General features: G+C 41.0%; 1 pseudogene; it reads left to right on the top strand.

Annotated features, from left to right (window-relative positions):
- On the top strand, positions 1-27,294 carry LOC110310051 (annotated as a pseudogene).

The raw sequence follows: 27,294 nt of genomic DNA, 5'->3' as shown, positions 1-27,294 counted from the left end.
ATGGATGACTGGATGCTGGCAGTACCTGCTACTGTGCCCTACCTCGCCCTCCTGTCAAAGCTGCCCAAGTACAATGAAGGGGGGGGTGAGCGCTTATTAACTACTCAGTGTGTGTCAAATGCCTCACAAGTATCATTACATCTACTCCAACATAAAAGCATGACCCACTTTGCAAGCAAATGAGCTAGATATGGAAGGAATAGAGGACTTTATTTACCACCTGTGGGGCAAGTGTCGCTCTGTAAAGGAGAATCTAAATTTTAATCTTTCTAACCTCAAAGCCGGTACCTTTCCAGTGACTAACTTTAGAGTTGTGTGCAGGCACACACAGGAATAATAAGTGACTTAGACACTATCTGTACACACGAATTCTGACAGGTAGTTTCCAAATATTCAGTCTGTCTAGTCTTTTTCCTTTTACATCCATTCATCTAAGTTTGGCAGCTTATGAATCTTGAATTAGCTTACAAAGAAGACCAGGACTTTAGCAGGCAGAGCTAGAGACCAAACCTAGAAGAGGAAAATCATTTTGCTGGTGTTTTCAACAGGTTTCTTAAGTCAGTCTCAAACATAGCAAAATAGAACTGCATTTTCAAACAAAGTCTGATGAGGATGTGCATGGGATGCTGAGGGAAACAGAAACCTTAGTCTGTGGATGTAGAGGACCTAAGAGAGAGGCAGAGCCCTCCCTACCACAGCCACTAAGCCAGACAATGGACCCCCATCTTTCTCGTACGATCAGTAAAACACGTATAGACTTTTAAGCAGGAAAGGTATCATACAAAAAAAGTGGTATTCCAGGCAGAATTTAGCGACCATAACCAAATGGATTGGAAAGAAACTAAGGATGTGGTGTTGTCAAAAAAAAAAAAAACATGAAGCTTTTACAAAATTCTTTACAGTTCTGAGAGTTTATATATATTTTTAATGGTTCTTCGGAGTTTTCCATTTTCTGCTTTGGTATCCTAACCTGGGGAAAAGACAAACCCAGTTTTGCTCAAGTCTCGATCTGCTTTTCAAGCCTTTGCTGTTGGCAAAGGGGATTCAGGACATTCCCTCTCTCGTCTTTGTTCAAAGTGAAGTTCTAGCCAGTCTCATGTCTTACTATTCTCCAGTTCAGAAGAGACTTAGGAACTCCTTCTCCCCATAGCTCTGGGAAATAGATGTTTTCACCACTAGAGTGAAAAACTTTCAAGTCAGAGCCTGAGCAGTCCTGGTACCAGGAGATGTGAGATGCCAAATGTGGAAATGTCATATCCTGCCCTGAGTTCCTAGGATATTCAATGTGCACATAAAGGCCTGGCTTCTGCCTCTGGACTCTCTTGATAATCAGTCCTTCCCTTTATCAAACTGAAGGCCTTAAGTCCAGTCCTAAGAATGATTAGAAAGATGCCTCAGCAAATGTAAAAGAACACAATGGCATTGTCACTCTGTCCTTGTTGAAAACTGTAATAAAAGTCTGATTTCCAATATGATGCCTGCTTAGATCCCAATCAGTGAGCTGGTAGCCAGCACTGTCCTTTTTACTACCAATGGGAACTCACCCAGCTTTCCATTGGCTGGAAACTAGATGAAAGCAGCAGTCAGAGCCTTTAGAATCTGACTTGAAATGAAGATCAAAAGTCATTCTGGGTGGCATTTTCCCATTTAGACATTTCCCATATAATGATTTAAAAAAAACAACAACACTAGAACTTGGGCTGGAGAAGTCACATGTACTAGATCAATTAGAACAATCTTCCCAGGCATTTTCAGGACATGCCTAGCATCATGCTTCCTTACCCTGCTCTGAACAAACTGGAAGGCAACTCGAGCAGCAAGTGGATAGTTGTATTGTCTTTTCTCCGGCCCTAACGTGTGTCTTACCTCATTATCAAGGCCCTGGGTCTAAGTTCTCTTTCCTGCATGGAGCTATAGAAACCTGTAGCTGTAGGAAAAGGGGGGGGGAGACAAAATCCTGCCTGTAGTTAACTGAAACCCTATCTTCCCTGACAGTATTAATCCTCCTTTTAGAGTCAAATATAATTTGAGTTAATCTTCCCTGATGGTCTCATCTTACTTTTAGAGTTTTAGTCTTTTTTAAATGTCTCTGTGTTTGTGCATCATATACACATATGCACACGTGTGCGCATGGGAGTAGCTGATGCTGAAGTTGGAGTGTCTTTTTTAATTGTTTGTTCACAGTGGTTTTTTTGAGGCAGGATCTCTCACTAAGCCTGTGACTCACTATTCTGAGTAGACTGACTGGTCAGGAGCTCTTAGGACCCTGGCTCTGCCACCACAACATGTTAGAGGCATGTGCCATCACGACTGATTTTTTTATGTTCTTAGAATTAAAACACAGGTTCCTAGGCTGGCACAGCAAGCACTTTACCCACTGAGGCATTTCCTCAGCCCCCTTAATTATTTTCTACCTAAGTTATATCTCATTGAAGTTATTTTCCACTCCTGGCAAACATGTCAGATGGAAAATGTGTATCCCTGTGGTCTAGAAGAGTAAGAAATAAATCACCTACAAGGCCAGTGCCAACCCTTTAACACAAAGCAGAATGGTGGGAAATACAGCAGGATCTATTGCTGTGCAGTTTTCTCCAGAGAACCCAAGTGGCTTCTGGGAGACTTCTGAAAGATGCAGCAACTTCTCAAGCAGAGACCATAGACACGCCTCAAGCTTGGTTTTCACTGTCATTTCAGTCATTTAGGTTTCAGTGGCAAGTGCTGAAATAAGCAACCTCAGAAGATTTAGAACAAGAGAGTATTTTGATCTACTTATTTTAAGAACAGATCCCTTCCCAGTCCATCGCAACACCCCACAGATGTAAAGCAAGGATGGGTTCATTACTGGTCTTCACTCAACAGTGCTACAATTGTATGTGGCTAATTATACAACCACCTGCAGTTGTACAGATGGAAACATTCAACTCCAGCTGGAGCACACACCAAGCTTGGAAGATACTTGGCAGTAGCAGTCCCAGGCTTTGGCAGCCAAGGACTGGAATGGAGTGTCCTGTTTTGCCTTTCGAAATCCAAATTCCAACTCGGGGAAGCAGGGGTTACCCCATCATTTACAGTGTTTCTCCAGGGAGCTGTTGTCCCGATGGCTGATGCCTTTCTGTTTTGTATCTCCACTCAGCTTACGAGTCATGAGTTCCTGGGATCTGGCCAGAGAAAGCATATTTATCTTACTGTTTTATTTTTATGGCATCCTGAAAAAAATACAAGATAATTATTAGTGTGATCCAGAACAACAGCTTGATACCCAATGCACATAAATGTGTGGTGCCAGTTTTTGCAAAGAGAAAGCCCTTTCTTGCACAGTCACCCAGCAAAGGGATCAGCAAAGGAAACTTAGATCTACCTCATCTTCAGTTGGGAGCAGAGGAGTGAATACGAAAAGAGAGCCAGATGTTCGTTGACTGGAAGTTGAGAGAGGCGGCTTTGGGATCCTTCGGCAGAGACATGAGACAGGCATGTTTCTTCACAGCTTGTGTGTTTCTTTGGCAGGGAGTGAGTGGAGGATTTTGCACTTGTGTCATTGAAGAGTCGTTGACCAGTCTATCTGATTGCTTCTGCAAACTTCTAATCGGCATACTTCTAGATCCAGCTTCAACTTATCATTGAGAGCAGTGGTTCTCAAACTCCCTCACCCTGTGACTCTTTGATACAGTCCCTCCATAAAATTATTTTCATTGCTACTTTGTAATTGTAATTTGCTTCTGCTGTGACTTGTAAGATAAGTACCTGGTATACAGGATATCTAATATATGATCCCTGTGTAAGGGTCATTTGACACACCTGAGGGTCGTGACCACAGGCTAGCTTTAGACTGTTCAAGAGACTTCTTCTAACAAGTTAAGCATTTTTATCTAAGAAAGCATACCATATATTATTTGTTTCGATAATAATAATACCTAATAGGCTTACATCTTTTGAGAGAGGAAGGAAATAGACTCACAGATATAGTGGGCCAGGAAGGACCTGAAGTCCAGATGTTGAATCTGTATCAGTTTCTCCTTCATATTCAAGTGTCTGCACAAAAACTTGTTCTAGACTCCTGGGGAAATTCTTATTTCATTTATGGCCATGGATGTCTTCTAGACGGTTCCACAAAGCTGTATCTGCGAAGTTTAATGATACAGAGAAAACAAGTTTCATTTTATGTAAAACTTTAAGAACTCTGTATGCCATTCTAGACCAGCTTGTTCTTGATCCTAAGGGAGGTCTTCAGCAAAACTTTGAGAACACACTCTTACTACTCAAAGCAGAATAGCTTCCTGTAGCTCTGACTGTAACAAAACAATGCACACGTTAATTTCACATAAATCTGAGGTCTGCTTGTTTCTCCTGAGGAATTGGAATAGGGTTTGTGGTCTAAGGGTTTATGGTTTAAACTGCTCATTCATTCAAAAGTGTCTAACGGTTTTCACAGGATGAAATCAGCACCTATTATCCCAGTGATGTGAAGACTGGAATCTCATCTGTTCCAAACTCTCTTTCTAAGCCAAATGCTGGAGAATTTATTTATGATTTATTCAGAGCTCATTTAAGCCTTGCCAATCATACCCACTTGAGATTTACATTTTACTCTTTATCACACTCCTTAGGAAAAATGAAAGATTTTTCTTATTAAGATTACTGTATGATTTAATTCCCACTGACTACAGTAAAGGACTAACATTTAAAAAAAATCACTTGACTGAGGCTGCAAAGGAGTAAAATTAAAACTGGCATTTATTTTGAGTGACACATTATAACACACAACATTATATTTGAGTAACATATAAAATGTACAACAATATTATGAGATTACAATATTATATGGTATATAATAAATCCACATTATATATTATATGCATATATACATGTTATATATATGCGAAATCCATAAATATATAACAGATATTTATATATACATATATACACATATGTGCATATACATATAAATATTCATATATGTATCTGTGCATATGTGATGTATATGCACATGTGTGTATATATACACATATATATACATATATATGTCTGTATATATACATATATATACATATATATGTGTGTATATATATTTGTGTGTGTGTGTATATATATATATATATATATATATATATATATATATATATATACAGATAGACAGACATTGGCTATTCTAGGGCTAGCAATATGGTAGACATTGGGGAATACGCTCCTTTACATATGCTATAATCTGGAGAGGGGAAAAAGTTTCAATATAAACCAACAACTACACTTGATAAGATGGCTCACAAACACAAAGCACCCCTTACTATAAAGAAGCCGGCATTCTTTCCATCTGTTGGTGGTGACTGTGGCACATCTGTTAAACCCCCTTCCCTGTGTATACTCTAGTACAGCATGAGTTCAGTCCATTCCACCCCTCAACTAGATTAAGACTTTTCTGCCCCAGCCTCTAACCTTTGTCCTAAGAGAACTCTTCATGTCCAGACCTGGTTTATCTTCTCTGACCCATTATGATCAAACTATTATTTATAAAACAATCAAATTCTGTTACTGTAGTCATTAAAAAAAATACAATATATTTTTTAAAAAACTTTGAGCACTTACATGTAAAAGGTCAACAAAATTATTACAAGCACCTCACTGTATGCTACTAGAATCCAAACAAAGGCAAGAAATAAACTGGAAAGACTGCAATTTTTAATGAATAAGAAAAGGAAAGGAGGAAGGAAGGAAGGAAGGAAGGAAGGAAGGAAGGAAGGAAGGTGGGAGGGAGGGAGGGAGGGAGGGAGGGAGGGAGGGAAACGGATGAGAGATGCTGTATTTTTTTTACTAAGAACAGCATATACTAAAAAGTTGGATCAGAAGAGCTTTTTGTACAGAAGTCCCTGATCAGGTGCTTAATATTTGTTAGGTGACCCAATAAATCAGATCCAAGCACTTGACCAAGAGACAAAAGAAAAATTAATGTTTAAAGGGAGTAAAAATTTTAATCAGTGTGACTGTACTAAGGAGAAAAGAAACAAGTGTCCTTTGTCCAATTCGGGAAGTACTGACCAATGAGTTTCAAGATGATATGGGGAAGGAATAGAAATGAGAGTGGAGAAGCATTTATACTTGATTAGCCTTGTTCAGAATGCTATCTTGTTGATCACTCAGGATTGGTCAGTTAAGCCTTGACTCAGTAAGAAAATAACTGTACAGAAGATAGATTTGGCTTTTGTCAGAAGCAAGCCCTGATAGCACAGACTTATAGTCATAGTTACTTGAAAGTCTAAGATATGAACGTTACAAGTCTAAGGTCAACTTAGGCCACAGAGTGAGTTCAAGGCCAAACTGGTAACTGTCTCAAAAATAAAAAGGAAGCCTAGGGATGTAGTTCAGTATTAGGGCACTGACATAGTATGTAGGAGACCCTGAATACTACAAAAGAGGAAGAGAAGCAGGAGGGGTAGAAGCAGGGTGGGGGACAGGAAGAGGAGGTTGCTGATCTACCAGATTGTCTCTGAAATCTAAAGTGACTGCAGTAAAGCATGGCAGAGAGCAAAACACACGCGCACACACACACACACACACAATGGAAGCAGAAATGCCCAGTTTATCCCTTGTTCATAGAAAACCGTTTGTAGACTCAAGTGAAGAGTCATTGCTTTCATCAAAAAAACAACCTGCAAATCCTTGTTACTGTTTTGAAAGTGAAAGTAAAAATCATCAGACATTTCTCCAGAGAGGAAAAATTGGATTTGCGGGCAGAAAGTATGTAACAGGAGGTAGGCAGACAGAAGAAGCTCTGCCTGAAGTCAGAGACCTGCCACAGCCTGAATGCTCAGGGAGGAGAGAGAGATGCGAGCCATAGAACAACGCCGAAACTCTCAAAACATCCATGGCTGATGAGAAATCTATGAATAGCCAATGAACAGAATACAGTCTCAAGAACGACCTGCACATTGACAGAACACTGTGTCTAAAAGATACCCATGGGCAGGAACAGGGAGCTTCATGAATTCCAGCTGTTTGAGCAACATCTCCTCCCAAGTCTCCTGTTTACCAAAATCAATACAGAAATAGGAGTAGCCTCAGGAGGCCAGGTATGTATCAAAATAATAACTATAGATCAAGGAGGGAGACAGTAGCACACAGAAAACTAAACATTCAGCTTAAATTCAGGTGACTTAGAAAAAAAATCCCAATTTCAGAGCTGCTGGAAAAAGGCCTGCTAATATGACTAGTGTGTGATACGAAGTGAGCTGATGAGTGGATACTCAGTAATAAAGAAATGGATGGAACCAGAAAATAATATATATAGAGAGAGGCAACCTGGGTGGAGCAAGACAAACCTTGCATGTTCTCTCTTTCATATGTGAGTTTTTATTTCCTATATTTTATTTTCATTCTAGACCTGTATGCCGTGTAATCTTGGTCGTGTCCACTTCCCACTTCCTCCCTCCAGCTTTTCCCACACTCCAGCCACAGAGTTCCATGACCCCCTATTTTCCTGTCTAGTTTGTGTTCTAGTAGACCACTAAGAGTGTAAGTAGTGCTTCCCATATTTGCATGTGTGTGGGCTCATGTACTATGCCAGAGGCAACCTACCAGTAACTGTTACCCCAGAAGAGAATCCCTCCTTCAGTAGCCACTAACACCTCAATTAGGGAGGGAGCTTAGGAGCCCCTTCCTGCTTTATGCTCAAATTTTAACTCTCTTATTCTTATGGAGATCTTGTGCAAGAAGTGGGGCTTCTCTGAATTCATGTAAGTAATGGCCACATCATGTTCATGGCACTCCTCCATCCTCTGTTCCTTATGTTCTTTCTCCCCAGGTTTGATGATGCTCCCCCTGGGGCCTTGATTTTTAGATTTATTTAACTTTTAGATTTATTTAACGTCTGTAGAAACCTGAAAGTGACCAAGAGGACACAGCCGAGAGTGAAGGGGAAGAGCCTTAAGGGGGAGTAGAGGTGGTAGAACAGGTAATATGAAAATAGGAGAGAACACTGAATGTGGCAAGGTCTAAATAGGGATGAGGATAGTGAGTGGGAGAGAAGACGAAGTGCAGGATGCAGGTTAACCAAAACTAAGGATGGATAATGAAGTTCGTCACGTGGAAGTCTATTTTATACTCTTAAGAAAAGAAGAAGAAGAAAAAGAAAAAGACATTTAACAGAAATACCATATATGAATGGATACTGTTGATCCAGAAGCCACATGTTATTGAACAAAACTCCCAGTGTCCCATGTCCCTAGGAAGTGTTGGCTAAGAAGATCCTCAACCTATCTGAGTATGCCACTGTCCTGAGTTGGCCATGAGAATGGCCCTAGTCGGACACAGTGGATCAAAAACAAAAGCAAAAGTAAGACAAAAAAGAGAAGAAAGGTAGGATAAGAACTCAGTGGGAGCGAGTAGGGGTTGTGAGGATAGCGGTCGGAATGTGGTCAGAATGTATTCTATAAGTTTATAAAACTGTCAAAGGATAGATTATTTTTTTAAAACTCAGATGCTATGCAAAGAAACAGAAAGATTCTCAGGGGGTGGGGAAATCCATAAAACTATTTCTGAAGGGCTGTGATGGCAGATTTAGCAAAGACTACAAAGTGGCTAGATCACAGATGTTCAAACAGCTAAAGGTAGCTATCCTTAAGGGACTAAAGAGAACTATAACGTCAATGGCTCAGCCCCACTCCTGTGGTTTGTCCACAGTCACAGAAAGAGTTCGGAGAGCTGCAACTAACTCAGTTTTAAGTGCCCTAACCCGAGTTTTGCCTATCATTTAGCTTTCTTCTGTCAATCAAAAGTACTAGAACCCACAAGCAAGAAGTAGAGTTCCTTGTTGTCATGTTTGCTATAACTTTCAAATTAGATTTACTTTACATGTTTAAGATATATAGATTATATAGATATATAGATATATGGATGGATGAGAGAGGGAGGTGGAGAGAGAGAGAGAGAGAGAGAGAGAGAGAGAGAGAGAGAGAGAGAGAGAGAGAGAGAATCACTTTGGAAAGCAGTAAACCCAGCAGCTGAACCTCACAGCTCACCACATGTAGGTGCCTAAGTCATAAATATGAAGCCCGGGAGCACAGAACAGAGAGGTTATGTGGGGAAAGGAAGTATGACAACTTAAGAGGATTTGCAGCCAGGACACCAAAGCATATGTGGACCCTGAGCACATTGCAGAAGACTGTGAATTTACCACAGCATACATAAAAATGACAGAAGGAGAGAGCAGATTAAAACATAAAGCACACACAAAACACGGGAAGGGAGGAAAAAAGGAAGGGAAGCAAGCTAATGGCCCCTTACATAATTGAGCTCTAACATTCAGCCCAATCCTTTAGCAAGTATTATATGCATTTACCCAGATGTTCCCAATGGCTTCAAGATGCAAGGTACACTAATTAAGCCAATAGTAGGAATCCCTGCTGGAAGCACACTGGTGCCAGAACAAGAATGAACTGGGTGCCACGTCACACCACCTGTGAGATACAAATAGAAGAGTAAGGACTGGCAGAACTGGGACCTGAAATGCAGTGCCACTTGTAACATCAGTAACCACTTTCCCCACATCCTCGCCAGCATCTGCTGTCACCGGAGTTTTTGATCTTAGCCATTCTGACTGGTGTGAAGTGGAATCTCGGGGATGTTTTGATTTGCATTTCCCTGGTGATTAAGGATGTTAAACATTTTTTCAGGTGCTTCTCGGCCTGAAAAAAATTTGGTATTCCTCAGTTGAGAATTCTTTGTTTAGCTCTATACCCCATTTTTAATAGGGTTATTTGATTTTCTAGATTCCAGCTTCTTGAGTTCTTTGTCTATATTTGATCTTAGTCCACTATCAGATTTAGGATTGGTAAAAATCCTTTCCCAATCTGTTGGTGGCCTTTTGGTCTTATTGACAGTGTCTTTTGCCTTACAGAAGCTTTGCAATTTTATGAGATCCCACTTGTTGATTCTCAATCTTACAGCACCAGCCATTGCTGTTCTGTTCAGGAATTTTTCCCCTGTGCCCATATCTTTGAGGCTTTTCCCTCCATTGCTGGTGGGATTGCAAGCTGGTACAACCACTCTGGAAATCAGTCTGGCAGTTCCTCAGAAAACTGGACATAGTGCTACCAGAGGATCCAGCAATCCCTCTCCTGAACATATACCCAGAAGATGTTCCAACTTGTAATAAGGACACATGTTCCACTGTGTTCATAGCAGCCTTATTTATAATAGCCAGAAGCTGGAAAGAACCCATATGTCCTCAACAGAGGAATGGATACAGAAAATGTGGTACATTTACACAATGGAGTACTACTCAGCTATTAAAAACAATGAATTTATGAAATTCTTGGGCAAATGGATGTATCCAAAAGGATATCATCCTGAGTGAGGTAACCCAATCACAAAAGAACACACATGATATGCACTCACTGATAAGTGGATATTAGCCCAGAAACTTAGAATACCCAAGATACAATTTACAAAACACATGAAACTCAAGAAGAAGGAAGACCACAGTGTGGATACTTCGTTCCTTCTTAGAATGGGGAACAAAATACTCATGGAAGGAGTTACAGAGACAAAGTTCAGAGCTGAGATGGAAGGAAGGACCATCCAGAGACTGCCCCACCCGGGGATCCATCCCATAAACAGCCACCAAACCCAGACACTATTGCATATGCCAGCAAGATTTTGCTGACAGGACCCTGATATTGCTGTCTCTTGTGAGGCTATGCCAGTGTCTGGCAAATGCAGAAGTGGATGCTTACAGTCATCTACTGGATGGAACACAGGTCCTCCAGTGAAGGAGCTAGAGAAAGTACCCAAAGAGCAAATGGGGTCTGTAATCCTATAGGAGGAACAACAATATGGACTAACCAGTATCCCCCAGAGCTTGTGTCTGTAGTTGCATATGTAGCAGAAGATGGCCTAGTTGGCCATCAATGGGAGGAGAGACCCTTGTTCTTGCAAAGATTATATGCCCCAGTACAGGGGAATGCCAGGGCCAGGAAACAGGAGTGGGTGGGTTGGGGAGCAGGGTTGGGGGAGAATATAGGGGACTTTTGGGATAGCATTTGAAATGTAAATGAAGAAAATAGCTAATAAAAAAAGCATATGAATCAGAAGATGGCCTAGTTGGCCATCAGTGGAAAGAGAGGCCCATTGGTCGTGCAAACTTTATATGCCTCAGTGCAGGGGAACGACAGGGCCAAGAAGTGGGAGTGGGTGGGTGGGGGAGCACGTGGGGGACTTTTGGGATAGCATTGGAAATGTAAATGAAATAAAAACCCATTTTAAAAAAACATAGCTAACCACTAGAAAGAGCTGCTAATTTACTCATTTGTTTATTTGAAGCACTGTAGATCAAGTTCAAGGTCTTATGGATGTCTGGGAACGTCTATAAGGCAGCAGCTAAACTTACTGGACACTTGCTCCATCTTCCCGGCTTAGCTGTTTGCCATTAGTCACAGACTTATGAGATTCCTCAATTATTCCCAAGGAACACTGTGCTGAGAGTGATAGTTACTTGTGTAGGGTCACACCCAGCTCTAGAAATTTCAAGTAGAAATTTCATGCTTAGAGCTATGTACCTGTAGAAATGAATCCCCCTACTGGAGCTCAGCGTTTATCTGTATCCCTCAAAAATGGCCAAACAGCACATCATCGAAATATTACTCTCCTAGGAAAATCACCTGGCATTATCCTAGTTTATAGATAAACCATTTCTTTTTCTGGGACTTCTTTTAAAAAGCCACTTAGACAGTAATACAATTTCACTCCCGCCCCCCCCCCCCCCCCCCCAAAAAAAAAAAAGTACATTAGTCACTATGGAAACGGTTAGTTCATTGACAAGAGTGGATAACTCTATTAACATGAACTGGACCATCTAACTGGTCCAAAATTTGTACTTCCACATAGGAAGGCATCTCATCAAACTGTATAGCTTTATAGTATTGTGCCTCAGCCCAACCTAAGGCAGGTCAGCTATTCATGGGGAGCCCATTTGGCTAATCTCCTGGGGAGCATTAAGTACTGGTTTCCCTAGACCTCATTTCCCAAACCTGCCACTTGCGCAGCAGCAGAACAGGGCATGCTGAGTGCAAAATGGTCCCCATCCTCCCGACCCCATCATCCTAGAGGGCTTTCAAGTGAAAGTAAGGTGGCCAAACAGCTACCAGGCCTAATTAGCTCCCCTACCAACTGGAGTACTCCCTCCACAATTCCCCTGGCCTTGCACACAAAAGCTGCAAATTGCTTTTCAACCTTTGAAGCCTTCCCGGGAAGCCCTAAGGAACAGCTTCCTCGCTGTGGCTTTAGTGCCTGGCACCCTCTGATCAAAAGCCTGTGCAAAGGGCAAGAGAACTGGCTCCTGAGGGGCGGCAGCTTCGGAGAAGGGCTAATGCCTGGACTAATCAGGGCCAGCTGTGGGGAAGACAAATCAGAGCCCCAGCTCTGATGGCCGCCGTGCGGAGTGGCTGATTGACAGAAGCCAGTAGCACAACCAAGGCCCTGGTGGTTTTCCTCATCCTCTCCCTCCTCTCTTCCTCCCCCATTCAGTCTTTTCCTTCTTCCCGTTACATTTGCAGGTGTTGGCTCAGTTTTCAGTTCAAGGGCAGCAGTTAGGAGAGAGACACTGTCTCGGGATTTCTCCTTCCTCATCCAACACGTGCCAATAGAAGGAATCCACAGAAAGCAATTAGCCCATCAATTCTTTTAACACATTGCATGCCCAGTTAACGTTGACTGTTCCCCAAGACTATGGTGAGTCTCTTACTCATTTTGCTTTATCGTAAGCTTCTCTTAAAGGAAACTGCATCCGTCTGTGCTTACATGTATTATTAACTCCCTACCTGCTCTTTGATAACCTTTGTAGATTGCTCAATCAATTACATCAGCTTTTTCTGTATTCATATTTGCTGTTCTTCCCCCCATTTCTAGTCTTCTCTGTACGTGACTAACACAATACAATACAATACAATGGGTGGCATGGGAAAACACAGTCTTGGTAATAATTAAGAAATGTACACTGAAATATTCTGAATATCTAATTTATATAATCCAAAGTAATAAATTCTGCTCAGGGCCTAGAAATATGGCTCAGCAGTTACATGCACCTGATGCACAATTCTCAGTTGTGAGAATGGGAGTTTAAATTGCTGCAACATGAGAACTCCAACTCTGAAGGATCTGAGGTTGCCTTCTGGCTTCATACAGTCATACAGACACATGCACACACGGGCATGCTTGTGCACATGCAAACACACACACACAACACAAACAATTTTTGAAATTTTGAAACAATATAGCCATTATTTCTTTCTCACAACAAAATAAAGTGAGGGATGTAACTCCGTGGTGGGATTCATGCCTGCTCTACCCTAAAGCCTAGATTCAGTCCCTAATAGGGCCAAAGCAAACAAGAACTAGTGAAACACAACCAGGAAAGTCAAGATAAAATAGAAATGGTGGTAGCACTTTAAAGTTGCACAGTCTTTACAGAAGGCAATTTAGAAACAAACATGACATGGGCTGGAGAGATGGCTCAGTGGTTAAAAGGACTGGCTGCTCTTCTAGAGAACCCAGCACCCATATTGCAACTCATGATTGTCTATAATTCCAGCTCCAGGGGATCTTATAGCCTCTTCTGGCCTCCATGGGCACCAAATATACAAGTAGTTTATAGACATACATGCAGAAAAATATCTCATACACATGAAATAAAAATAAACCTTTAAAATATTTTAAGGAAATGTTTATAGAAGTCACAAATATGCTTTCAGTCAAAGAATATCAGCTTGGAGGGTCTGACCCATGGAATTCATTCTAGGGTGATACAGTGTATCTTCACTGATACATTTCTGTAAGAGAAGTTCATCCCTGCCTGAAGTAGTCTCACTTGAAACTAGAAACAGTCAGGACTGGGGAACGGACTAGCCTGCTTAGGTGATGCACATGTAAGGCTAAGACATGGTCCATAATATGGCAATTATGTGGAAAGAAAAAGTGAAGCATTTGCTGTGCAGCCCTGTTACTGTAACTGCCTCCAAGGAACTCTGAACAGCTCTGAAATGAAGCACACAGTGATGTAATGGAAAAGGAGACTTCAGAATCAAACAGCCATAAAACAACCAGCCATAAAATATGCCCTTTTAAAAAGGTATAAAATGAAGACAGGCAGTAATGTTTTGAAATAGTACTACAAATGGTTAAGCATTCTCTGTTTCTGCTTCATCCAGCTGATATAAAAGTACTGCCACTGCATTAGGAGGCAAACTAGGAAACTAGCATCGGAGGCAAAAGATAGTGTCCCTGTGATCAAAATCCCAGAATCTAGGCAGTCATTGGAGAGAAAAAGCATTCTATAATATGGCATGGGGAACACAAGAGAAGAAAGTACAGATTGATCGTGTGATACCTGAATGGCTGGGCTGTAAAAGGTTTTCTAGAGGAGCTATTATTACTTGTGCTGAGAGGAGAGCTTATCCAAGCAGGAAGGGAGTGAAAAGGGAATTTTCAGATGGAGAAAATATTACTAGGGGTCAGATAACATATATGAAAGAGTACAGCCTCTTGGAAACTGCAAGCAGTCAATATAGCTAGAACAGAGAGTTCTGGAGAGCAGATGAGTTAGGACCAGTGGACTAAGTAGCAGCCAGCTGAGTACTGACTTCCTCCCTTCCCTTCTTCCTTCCTTTCTTGTTTTCTTCCTGCCTGCCTTTCTTGTTTGTTTCCTTCCTTCCTTCCAGGTTGTGGCGGTTGAATAAGAATGACTCCCATAGGTTCATATACTTGGATCCTTAGTCACCTAAGAACGGTACTAATTGAAAAGATTAGAAGGATTAGACATCAGGTACAGTTACCTTGTGTCTTACTTGCCTCTCTGTTGCTATGATATATGGATGTCTAAAACCAACTTGGGAGGAAAAAGTTTATTTTAGCTTAAACTTAATAGTCCATCATTGAGGAAGGGCAAGGCAGTTACTCAAGTCAAGGACCTGGAGAAAGGAACCAAAGCAGAGATGCTGAATGAACACTGTTGTTAGCTTACACCCTTGTGGATTTTTCAGTTACCTTTCCTATACAACCTAGGATTACCTGCCCATAAGTGGCACTGCCCATAGTGGGCACTTCTGGGGTTCTCTCTTCCCAGGTGATCCCAGTTTGCTTCAATTAACAAATAAAGATTAATCAGAATACTTTGTGAACTATAATATGTACACAGAGGGCTCTAGAATGCTCTAAATGACTTAAGAAGCAATATATGTTAGCAATTATTACAGCTGAGGTGATGAAGTGCTTATAATGAAGGGACAGTTTAATACTAATTGTTTTATAGAGTAAATATACAATCAAACAAAATTTATCTCAAACATGTTCCTTCTCATTTGTCTACTCACATTCCTAAGCCATATATCTTTTCCTCAAAGCCATACAATTTATATTCAACCACGCTACCATGCAATGCTCACTTCCTGAATATGCAGCCAGTGTCTATTTCCACACTACCATCCGGTTTTCTCTTGAGTCTTCTTCAGTGAGACTTCTGCCCCTGAATTCCACTAGATTCATTTTCTTGGAAACCTAGGTCAAATAAACATATTGTTTCTATGAAGTAAAGACTATGTGAGGTTTCAGATAAGAGATAACCACATGAACTGGGATCAAGGTCAAATAAACCTCAGAGATCTACTGGGGCCACCTGTCAGGAGATCAGGTTAAAGGACCTCAAAACTCTCAATTCCATTACTCTGAACATTGTAATCCTCCCACAGAATTTCTACAAAGATGCTGGAGATCTCATCTCAAAATCATGAGTTCTTCAACCTCCTAATATCCCAGGATATCCTTGTGCCTAAGTCAGACTGAGTTCTACAAACAGGCAATTTAATTTTCTTCTTAGTTATTATTCTATTACTCTGAAAAAATACCATTACTGAGGCAACTTATATAAAAGAAAGCATTTAATTGGGGGCATGCTTACAATTTCAGAGTTTTAGTCCATTAGCATGATGGCTGCAAGAAGTAGGCCCTGGAGCAGTAGATGAGAGCTATATTCTAATCTGTAGTCTAAATGGGAGATCTGGGCTTGGCATGGGCTTTTGAAACCTCAGAGCCCACTCCCAATGACATGTTACCTCCAGCAGGACCACAACTCCTAACCCTTCTAATCCTTTCAAATAGCACCACTCTCGGGGGAATAAGCATTGAAGTCTATGAACCTATGGTAGTCATTCTTACTTAAACCATCACAGTCTCTTTTCCTGAAAGGACATAAGGAAGGAAGGAAGGAAGGAAGGAAGGAAGGAAGGAAGGAAGGAAGGAAGGAAGGAAGGAAGGAAGGAAGCCTCCTTTCTCCATTACACAGCACTTTTCCCTCCTTTTAAAGCAGCATGTGCCGGGGATTTCAATGTTGCCTTTATCATTTATCATCTGTGAGTTGAGAAAATCGTGTAATTTCTCTGAGTCTCTAATTCCTTTTCCATAAAATAAGAATAGTTATGAGAGTAATGTTTAACACTATTAATTAGCTTTTCTCTTTTATATTTCTTCATACACAATCTGTATAGTCGATCTAAATTGCCCATCTGCCTCACCTAAGGTAGAAGTAAGAAAATTAAGATATTTCTTCAAGGGGGAAAAAAGAGTGATTAATCCTGGACAGATATGTAAAACAGAAATTTGTAACCAGACAAAGCAGGTTTTGTCAAGAAAATTTTTTTTCTAAATTCTTTGTCTCCTTCCCTTAAAATCATCCAAAGATTGTCATGACATAATTGAGATTATATTTTTGAAAAAAGATATCTCATTCCAATAAAAAGAAATGAATTTGAGAAATCAGTCCTTTCAATCCAAGTGAAAACTTCAAGGTACACATAGGCAAGAATGAGGCTATGACAGACTTTGTATCTCTGTGACCAAATGCTTGACATCAACAGCACAAGGTAGGAAGGATTTATCCAGGTTCAGAGTTTGAGAAAGTTTGATCCTTGGTTATTTGGTGCTCTGTGCTTAGACTGACTGAGCATCATGTCAGAAGAAATATGTGATAGAAGAGATTTGGTAACTTCGTGACAAACATAAAATAGAGAATTAAAACACTGGAGAACTGATATAGCTTTTGAGTATGTTCCACTTGGCCATCTTCCCTAAGATAGGTCCCCCTGCTTAAAAACCTGCCTCCTGCCTCTTTAAACAGTTTCATCAGCAAGGAACCAAGCATTCAACATCTGAGTTGATGGGAGGGATTTCATATTCAAGCCTTAACAACACTGCATTAGGGCATCCACTATCATCAGTTCCCAAGACAGGTCCACTGTGGAGTAGGATGCTAAGTTGACCTAAAGGACCAGCTGAGACTCTGGGAACCATGGACTGGAGGCCTTCCAGACCTCAGGATGTTTTCTTTGCTCTGTGCTGCCTTTGCATCTTCTACTGAATACTGGGTCTATAATTAGAGAATATCATGAGAATGGGCTTGCCTTTCTCTATCCTAAAGATCTGGTCACTGAAATTGACATTTGTGATGGTGGTGGTGGTGATGTGTTTGTCTCAATTCTCAAAGCTCCAAGGAATGGTTTCATTGGCAAACTCTGTGACAAAGGGCCATTTCTAAACTTAATCAGCTGGACCATTTACAGTTTTAGAGTAAGTCTCATGTGAAGAATTTTGGTCACAGATGTAGAAAATTCCTAGAAAAAAAAAAAGAGGATATGATAGTTAGTGTTGCCTTCTTGACGGAATGTAGAATCATCCTGGGTAATGAAAGTCTGAGTATTTCTAAATGGAGCTATCCCAATTACAGTAATTCCAGTGGAATAACCATCCATTGTGGATGGCACAATTTCACAGTGGGGGATACTGGATTTATAAAGAGCTGAGCAGCCGGATGCACTCATCAATCTCTACTTCTTGCATCGTGGCAAGCTCCTTCAAGTTCTTACTGCTGGACTTCCCTGCCCTGAGGAACTGTAACCTGAACAGAGAATAATAAACCCTTCATTTGCTGCATTGCTCTTGTCAGAGCAGGAAACAAAACTAAGGCATAGGGGTTAAACAGAAGGGTTCAGGAGGGAGCCACACAGGAAAACAACCAACAGCATGTCTGTCTCTCCTGATATCTTTTTAACTTACCACTTGGCCTAAGTAGTATGCATATGCATTCTTTGTTATCTTTCCTATCCTAAGCACAAACTCTTAATCTTTCTTAGATCAGTCAGCGTTTATCTTGCAAACAGGAAGACCTTTAATTCTTTCCTCAAAATTCTGATCAATCAACAATCACGAAAATGGAGCACAGGCCAGTCCAGTAAGGTTCATTCTCTGAATTGATGTCTCTTCTTCCAAAATGACTCTATCTCTGGTCAAGTTAAAAGAAAACTAGCCATCACATCCATGCCTCCTGTAAGTAACACCTTGACAGCAACACTCTTGTATGTAACTCTAATAAACTCATTGGTTTCACCAAGTTGGACTTTAGTAAAAATCGCTTATTTCATTTTCAATGGTGCCATTCTTGGGTGGGTAGATATTTGTTCACTCCACTCCAGGAAAATCCTCATACAACAACAGTCCCTGAGAAATGACATACACAGTGTTTTTCTTTGGCTTCTGAGAGTGTAGACACACACCCACACATAAACATGCACCTATACAAACAGGAACATACTTTTTTACTTCTTAGCAATTTCGAAAAGGCTCAGTCAACATTTGCTAATGGATATATTAAATCTCTGCCAATCTTATTTGCTGCATTATATCCATGTTTGTTTTGCACCCCTCCCCCACATGAGGTCACCCATCCATGTGACATCAGCAGTGAGGAATCTTAGCTATATGTAACCTGGAGTTTTGCAACATCCCCTAGATTAATGATGTGTTTTAACAAAATAAATCTTCATAATCATTTTCTTTAAGAATTTTGAAATGTCATGAATTAGACATTTGGAGAGAGCAGAAAAGCTGCTGCCAGAGGAAGACAAGACACCAGAGATGACAACTCACCTTTTTGAAGATAGCCTAGCATAAGAGGCAGGCACATGCATGGAGTATCTAGAGCCAATCTGCAAAGTACTTAAGGTATGGACGGCTGTGAGATATGGGAGCCCTAGAAGGAGGAGCTAGCTTAGAAGAATAACTTTTTAAAAAATTAATAAAATTTCCTGTAGCAGCATTAAAACACAATTTTTCCTCTTTTCTGTCTAGTCTCAGCAAGGAGACAGCCAGAGTGACAAGTTAGAATCACTTGTGTGACTTTCTGAGGAGGTGTAACAAAACACTCCCGACCCCAGATAGGAGACTGATCCAAATCCTCCCAAGTATACTTGAGTGAGCCACTCAGTCCTGGGATTACTTAAGGGAATATGAGTGAGACTCACAGGAGCCTGGGTGATTTGGAGACAGTTGCATCACCAAAGCCCCATCTTAGTCTAGGTGAGGCCTCACTGCAGCATCCACAGATCTCCCTGCATCACTTGCATGTACCTGGGCTGATAGAATAGTGTCATCTCCAATGTAGTTGCTACTGCTTATAAAGACCCAAAAATAAAACCCCTCGGGGCAGGATGTTGTGAACCTTTTAGGTTTCAAGAGCTTCCTGAGTCTTAACATTCTAGAAGGAACTGTCACAATTCAAAAGCTACACAACACCTATTTAGAAACAGAAATGACCGGAAGATCATCCAGCTTAAACTCTGATTAGGATACAAACTTGTCCTGCCAGCATTGCTGTGCCTAACCTCTCACACTAGGACCTCACCCAGGCTACAGTGAATGTAAGAGGTTTGGGGTTCAAGTTCAGCTCTTGTTATTATGTGATTGTAGAATGACATATCGGCCTCTGTGAACCTCAGTTATTTTGCCAGACAAGGCTATTACTGGTGGTGACATTGGTGACTTATTTGAGGGATCCTGTTCTACTGGGGGAGAGGTGACAGTGACAGAAGACCCACAGTTAGGTTTACATAACCCTCCCTCCTCTGCTTTTGTAAGCACTGGTCTTGATTTCCACCATCCAGGGAAAAAACCATGCAGCTCTTTCCACTCTCCTTCTTAACAGTAGGGCAGGCTGGACTATCATAGCACACAAATCCCCCTTTTCTATAGCTAGCCTCTCCCTGCTGAGGCCAATTCTCCTGGCTTATTTCATCCCCACTAAATATATTTTTTCAAATTCGTCCATTTCATCCCTCAGAGATTCAGACTAGCGGCCCTCACCGCATCTGCTTATTATAATAAACAGGCTTTAAATTGAATCTTAGGTGCTACAATTTCCTTTCAATAGAACCACATCAAATGTAAACGTCAGAAGCTGGGGGCAGCTTAAACTGTTTCACAAGTGAGATTGTGGGGAGGGATTCAAAGTGACTCGCTGGGTCACACAATAGCTGTTTCTGTTGCAAGAAAAACAGTGTAGAGTATCTCTCCGCCTCTCCAAAATCAAATTTACTGTGTTCTGATAAGATGCCAAAAGAAGTCCCATTGACAGATGTAAAATATTCAAACCATGGGCTTGGTGGCTGAATGCCAAGCTTTCTGCTCCCTTGCACACCATCTTTAGCAAAAAAAGGCAACGAAAATGAGGTTTCTTTCATAAGAAAATGACAAATTCCTTACTGATCTTTCTATAATGCAAACTCATCTGGCCAGTAGAGAACTAACAACACAATGATTTCCATATATTTGTAAATCACATGCTAAAATTGTGTCTGTCTGTCTGTCTGTCTGTGTGTACTGGCTAGTCTTAAGTTAACTTGCCACACAAACTAAAGTTATCTGAAAAGAGGGAATCACAATTGAGAAAATGCCTTCGTAAGATCTGGCTGTAAGGCATTTTCTCAATTAGTGATTCTTGGGGGATCCCTGGGTGGGTGGTCTTGGGTTCTATAAGAAAGCAGACTGAAGAAGCGAGGAGAAACAAGGCAGTAAGCAGCACCCCTCCATGGACTCTGCATCAGCTCCTACCTTCAGTTTCTTGCCCTGTTTGAGTTCTTCTCCTGACTTCCTTCAATGATGAGCAATGCTAAGAATAGCCGAATAAACCCTTCCGGCCCCCGCCTTAGGTTAAGGTGTTTCGTCACAGTCCTAGAAACCATAACTAAGACTGTGTGTGTGTGTGTGTGTGTGTGTGTGTGTGTGTGTGTGTGTGTGTGTTTTCAAGTGAAATTTGCTGGTTGCACTCCCAGTTGTGTTCCCCAGAGATATAAAAAAATGAATTGGTTACCAGACCTCAACATTATCTTTCAAACCTAAAAAGAAATGACACAATTTGGACTTGACCATAGACATCAAAAGTTTTCCTTGTTGTTATTCATCTGTTGCATATCCCAGTGGGTAAAGAGGTAATGGACATGATCAAGAGTCCTGGAAGAGGCATGATTGACAACCATGCTGTATTTTAATGTCGAGGTACTTCTTTAGACATAATATGTCCATTTGGAGAAATGATGGGAGGAAAATACTTTATGGAGTCTCTGAGACAGCTATTCAAAAACTAAAGTGTTAAGCAGGCCTCCATACAGGAAGTGAGGACCTTTGTGACTAAGTGTGGCACTGCTGTTATGCCGTTTTCAGAGTCATCACCTTGCAGTGAGACATTTATTTGAAAAGGTCTTTTGAAATTCATGAAGACCTCTGTAATAGCAAACACTGTCAGAAAGATGGGCTGGCTAGGAGGTGAGTGGAAAGGAAGTGTCCAATGTTGATGTGAGTCCGGTACCTAATGGGGACTAGAAGACAAGAGAACCTCTGAAAGTAACAGCTGTTTAAGAAGCAAATAAAAGACTTAGATGGAAACAAACACTGGGAAGATTAGATTACAACAGAGCTACATACCACCTGGGCTTTGCTTTCTGATGCCTGAGCAAGCCAGTCTGCTGCATCTGTGATGGTTTAATCCCCCCACAGGCAGATTCATGGTTAGAACCCTTGGTCCTCAGTGAGTAGAACTGTTTGAGAAGGATCAGGAGGTGTGGTCTTGTGAAAGGAGATGTATCGCTGGGGATGGGCTTTGAGATTTCAAAACCTCATGCCAGGCCTATTCTCTCTCTTTCTCCGGTTGCAACTTGTGGATAAGATGTAAGCTCTCAGCCACTGCTCAACCACCATACCTACCTACCTGTCTGTTGCCAAGCTTCCTGCCATAATGTATCCTCAGAAACTGTATGCAAAGTCCCCAATTAAACTCTTTATTTTATAAGTTCCCACGGTCATGCCGTTTGTTTGTTTGTTTGTTTGTTTAACAGCAATAGAACAACAACTAGGATAACATCCACGCACCACCTTTGCAAAACAGGATATTAGAACATCCAAATCCCTGTGAAGTACCTAGTTCAGGACCTGGAATGTGGGAGGGTCACCGGTGTAATTAGCTGTGTGTTCTGTGATAACAGTCAACATCCTTAGGCTCCGACAAAGGCAACCACATGATTTAGAATGCCATCCTTCTAATTTAATGAAGTCATTTCTGGGGCTTAGAATGCAAACAACACTATTGGTCAAGTTACACCTATCCTTAACCACAACAGATTTTTTTTTGGATTATGTTTCTCTCTTTTGGGTTTCTTTTGAGTCCTTTGTTTCCAATCTTTACTACGTAGTTGTCCAGATGCCCCAAAGGACATCTAGGACAGTTATTTTTTAGATTATCTAGGAACATTGTAAATAGACCTCAGATTAAGGGATGAGCATGAAAATTGCTCCCATTGGCCAATATGGTATTTCTTTTGAAGAAAAAATACAATCGCTAACAACAATCTATAAACATTTATTCTTACATCCACAAATAAGGGTAGTCTTTATTCCTTAACAGGGAAACCTCTCTTTGTAACAGAAAGAGACCACTACAGAGAACTCTAACCAATCAATATGTGGAATTGTGAAGCCCAGTACCAGTGGATACATCTACAAAAACACCACCATACCTAAGACTCAGAGAGCATTGTGGAAGAAGGATGGAATGACTGTAAGAACCAAAGGATCAAAGAGTTTTATGTGACCTTGTGTCTACTAGTAATGTCAGAAATCATGCCCATAAAGTCTCACCACTGTGACTGCTCAAACACGAATGGACAAGGATGACAACAATGGACTTGAAAAACTGGATGGGAAAAAGACCATGAGGCTTCTACCCTTCACAAAGATCTATAAACAACTGAGGAAAGCCGGGAGCAGGACGAGTGAACTTCCAGGGAAGAACACACCAATTGGTCACCCAGAATCAGTCATCCCTGAAAGCATACATACAAGCAACATTGTATCACTGATCAGATTATATTTAGGAAGAAAGGGAAGGAGAAATGTTCTACCTAAATTAAAATCTCTGAAAAAAAAACTGCTTTTTAAAAAAAGACAGATACTTATAAAAGATACTTACATGAGTATATATTCTTTATATATTAATTTAATTAATTAATTCCCAACTTAAATTCAGATCGTCTATTTTCCTACTCCCAGGACTATTTTTGTAGCCAAGCTATCATTCACTCTCTCCTATTTATACTATTGTAATCATGTCTTGCTTATTTTGCTGTTTTGAATCCTAGCTTACTATTGCCAAGCTGAAAAATACATCAGCCAGAGGGGGAGAAAGCATACAATATTTAGTCGTTAAATGGAACCAACATGCTGACTGGTGTTGACTCAGATGATTCATGTAGACAGAGGGCCTGGAACACAGTGTCTCGGGGCTGCACATACATTAGTGACAGCACTGGTAAGGGGACTCTACCCATTGTGTTGACCACCAATCATTTTTCTATTCCTACTGCTCAGAGAACTCAAAATTTGAGATGAAACACATCCAGGAAATCCTAGACAACCCAGCATAACACAGACAAATGATTTAATTGTTTCAGACTAGAAAACTATTATATATTACTAAGGGATAGGGGAGGAACCTTCCCAGATGCCTACAGCACATTTTAAAAAGCACTTCGGAATGGAACCTCAGCCAACATCAAAATATTTTGACACCAGGATACTATTTTAAAGACCTTCTAGTCAGGAACACAAAACGAAAATGATTTCCTAATTTGCTTACTGGAAAAATTTTGTTCTAAAGCATAATTTCAGATACTAGTAAATTATTTTTTGCTTGATGTTAGGACTAAATTCACTACAGGAGGCAACTATGAGAAAGGAAGTATTTTAACTCAAGTTCAAGAGATACAGTCCATCTCTATAGAGGAGTCACGAAAGACTATTACTGTGGCGAGCAGAAAGATTACATGCTCACTTCTGTGGATCTGGAGGCAAAAGAAGAATAATACAAGCATTCAGTTGCTTTTCTCTTTTTTCTCAGCCCATGACTTCACCCAGTGAGATAGCGGAGGAATCCCCATCAGTTAATCTTCTCTGGAAACATCTACATGATACCCAAAGACATACCTCTATAATGGCCCGAGGATTTCTTAATGCAATCAAGTTGATGATCAAAGTTAACTATCACAGTCAGCTAGAATGAAGTAGAAGAGGCACTTTCCCATGCTTGCTGGTCACAGTAAAAATGATAAAAAGCCCTCTGGGATAGGAGTTTAGCGATAAGTGTGAAGAGAAATAAAAACCACCTCTTTTATTTCCCTGTCTTGTAAAATCTTCTGAAAACCTGAATTAAACAGAATTATACTTAAGCCATCCCCAGTGGTGAACATAATGGGTTTTGTCATATTTATATTAAAGCTAAGATTTATTGATTCTTTACTGAATGCCAAGCCATGTGTGAAGGCTTTTATATGAGCTAATTTATTTACTACCCAAGGAATTCAAACAATACTGAGTATATATGGCTTAAGAGTCTTTCAGTTTTAGGAAGCAGAAAGGCATCCCATGGAATTTAACCCATAAATAAAGTTCTGATAACACAGGAAGTCCAGAGGTTGGTGACTCTGTGATTGGTTAATTTGCTGGTGCCACTAAGAAAGGGCCGAAATGCTTCCTCATCTCCTCTACTGTGCTCAGACACCCTGACTCCTCAAGGTCACAGCATGATCACAATAGCTCCAAACCTCAGATCCAGATGCACTGGCAAACAAAACTGTGCCTTTGTCTCCTTTACCAGGAAAGTATTCCATTCCAAAACTATTGCTGTGATTGGCTTTGGTAAGGACAGGAGACTGATTAGAAAGCATAAAAGGCCATGTAGATATTGGGTGGCAAACAGAAACCTCTCCTGTGAAGCTGATGCTCATTTAGCAGAAAAAAGCAGCTAGGGTACTCAGGAGAGTCCAGTGCCTTGCCCAGCCTCACACATCTGGTCATCAACAAGGTTAGGATTAGAACCAGTTCTGGCACTAACAAAAGATCATTCACTATAGTTCTGGTTTACTGCCTCTCCCCATACATGCATTTAGTTAATCCCCATGGTGCTTGATGCTTGACAAAAAGCAACACAAGGAAAGAAAGGTTGGTTGGTTGTTTGTTTGTTTGTTTGTTTGTTTGTTAATGGGAAAATAGCCAGCTCATCTCCATGGCCTGCTGTAATAGGAGGTCACTTTATCTCTGCAGTCAAGATGCAAAGACCAAAGACCAATAAAGTCTGGTAGAACAGTTGCCTTTTTTCATTCAATCAAGGACATCAGCATTTGGTATGGAGCTGCCCACAATTGGGGTGATTCTTCCTACCTTAATTAATCAAATCAAGAAAATCTCCCCCAAACACACCCAAAGACTTGTCTTGTGTGTAATTCCAGATCCTGTCAAGTTGATAATCAGTATCAACCATCTCTTACATATATAAGGTTCTACATAAACCAAGATTATCCAGAAAGTCAAATCCTTAATGAAGAACAGTTTCTTGTAATGCAGATTGTGAGAGGTCAGTCTTATGATCTGCTGCCTATACGATGGAGAGGTACTAGGGGACACAATTCCACTTAGAGCCGGGAGGTCTCAGAGCAGCAAGCCAACAGCCCAGGTGCTGTTTCTTATACAGAGGATTGTGTCAAAAGCAGTGAAGCAGAAAGAGTGGTTCTCTCCTTCCTATGCCTTATATTCTATTTAGAACTTCAAGGGCATGGAGCAGGTCTACTTATTGGTGTTGGGTTGGAGAGTGATCTGTTTTTTTTCCCTGTCTACTAACTTCTGTTCTAATCACATTCAGTAATGCACACTAGTGTCAGTAATGTCTAATCACAGACATATAGAGAAGAAATTTTAAGCAGTTTTCTGGGCACCCATTGTCCGGCCAAGTTGGCCCATAAATTGAAACATCACAGCTTCGCAGAAAAACCATTTTCTCTCCCATATTGTCCTTTTGGGTATGAACTTTCTTCATGTCAGGAAAAAAAAAAAAGAAAGAAACTAAAAGCAGGCCATCAGTCACAGTCTCAGCATGAGGAAGGAAGCCACGCCATTTCCTCTTCATGCTTTCTTCAGTGAGGCTGAATAATCTGGGCAGAGTCGCCCATTCCATTAACTTACTTAGTCACTTAATCATGTTCTAGTGGAATCTTGACCTTCACAAGATGTGAATTTTAAGTCCAGCTCAAAATATGACTATAAACATTTTATTGTGTAATAAATGAGTCCGGGATGTAGATCAGTGATAGAATGGTTGCCTAACATGGCTGAGGCATTGGGTTCCATCCCTGGATAGTACTGTATTATAATAATAATAATAACAATAATAACAATAAAAGGGATGAGAGTCACTGCAGCATCCCCTGCCACAACCATGACCACCTACAAGCTGTCACTGATCCAGCACAGAGCACATGGAACCCAGAGAACAGCTTGGAGGTGAAGTACAGCAGGCAGACATTGTGAGATGCTGACTATGAATTTGACATCTGCTTCACTTCCGTGCAGAAGAGAGCAATCTAGATCAGTCTGGGTAGTCCAGATGTGGCTGCTAATGGCCAGGAGAGAGCTGGTGCCTCAGTGAGTGACACAATGGGATCTGACTGGTCTCGATAGAGCAGGAACTACTGCCAAGCATGGTGAGGAGCTGATGAAGATCTGGAGACAATCTAACAATGCCTCCAACCTCTCCAATAGAGCCAGTCATCCCCTCTATGAAGACATCAGTAAGGAACACAGACCTTACTGAGGACCAGCTACCCTCCTGTGAGAGCCTGAAGGACACTATTGCCAGAGCATTGCCCTTCTGGACTGAAGAAATTGTCCCCCCAGATCAAAGGGGAAAGGCCCTGATGTGGTCCATGCCAACACCTTCAGGGTATTATCAAGCATCTGAAGAGGCCGTCATGGAACTGAACCTACCAACCGGCCTTCCCATTGTCTATAAATTGGACAGAAAGTCAAAGCTCAACAAACCCATGCAGTTCCTGAGACATAGAGACTGTGCGTAAAGCCATGGAAGCTATGGCTGCTCAGGAAAGGTGA

The sequence above is a fragment of the Mus caroli genome, chromosome 15, assembly GCF_900094665.2.
Source record: "Mus caroli chromosome 15, CAROLI_EIJ_v1.1, whole genome shotgun sequence".
In the NCBI taxonomy this organism is placed as follows: domain Eukaryota; kingdom Metazoa; phylum Chordata; class Mammalia; order Rodentia; family Muridae; genus Mus; species Mus caroli.
Note: the sequence above shows the minus strand (reverse complement) of the source record. Positions and strands in the feature narration are given on the sequence as shown.